The sequence below is a fragment of the Euprymna scolopes genome, chromosome 6 (assembly GCF_053919585.1).
Source record: "Euprymna scolopes isolate OS-2025 chromosome 6, ASM5391958v1, whole genome shotgun sequence".
NCBI lineage: Eukaryota > Metazoa > Mollusca > Cephalopoda > Sepiida > Sepiolidae > Euprymna > Euprymna scolopes.
In genome coordinates, this window is record NC_136487.1 from 23,987,286 (window position 1) to 23,988,260 (window position 975).

Consider the following 975-nt stretch of genomic DNA (forward strand, 5'->3'; position numbering starts at 1 on the left):
GAAACTTTTGTTTAGTTCTAGAGTGACAAGGATGACCAACAACCCCCCATCTGCCACCCTTTTGAGTTGGCCTTGTGCCTAAGTTTTTTGTTCATGTTCTTTTTTTGCCTGAATAAAAGATTTAATATCTCAAAGTGTAGTATCTGTTCCGGCAGATACTGCAAGCAAAGACCATATGTGGGGGCAATCCCACATATAAGACCTTGGTCAATGTAGGGGCAACCCTTCATACCAATTGTCACTATCCAGCTCCTCTACTCCCGGGGAGTTGGTGCCCATTTCCCCTTTACTCCTCACATTAAAAATCGGCCTTGTGCCTAATTTGCTTGGTGGGGGAGCAAATAAATACAGCTTTTCTTGGCCTTTTGGCCAAGATCAAAGTGTAGTATCTATTCTTACTACATGCTGTACTTATGTTTGTAACTTTGTGATATAAAGTGGGGGATCACTTTTCTGTATTAATTTAAGGTCAAATGATCACCCACTTTACAACCAGTCAGTCTCAAAGCCATTCAAGTCATTCTCCAGATCATTCAAGTTGTTTTTGAAGGATTCCAGTTTTATTTAAACCTTCAACTCATTCTTAAGGTCATTCAATTCATTCTTAAGTTCATTAAAGACATTCTAAGTCATTTACTTTTTATTTATTTAAGTCATTTCAGCCCATTTTTCGGCCATTTTTGTTTATCTTTAAGAATTTCATGTCAATCCTACACTCACGCATTCATTCATTACACGAGAGCATACGACTAATGGCTATCGGCCTTGTTATTTGGTTGAGTCCATTTTGATCGTCCGATGATATAGGCAAAAACATTACCATGTGTTACTCATTCGGAAACTCCTCGCAGTTTGCTTAGTGCATATTCAAAGTTAACAGAGTGGAAAGAGATAATAATATCCGAAGATATGGTCGATTGTGTGGAATAAACGGAGTAAATTCGAGTGGTGAAATCGCGTGGACAGAGTCTGGAG

At 38.7% G+C, this 975-nt stretch overlaps 1 pseudogene; it reads left to right on the top strand.

Annotated features, from left to right (window-relative positions):
• Positions 1-349: 349 nt before the first annotated feature.
• Positions 350-486, top strand: LOC145278509 (U2 spliceosomal RNA; annotated as a pseudogene).
• The last annotated feature ends 489 nt before the right edge of the window (positions 487-975 follow it).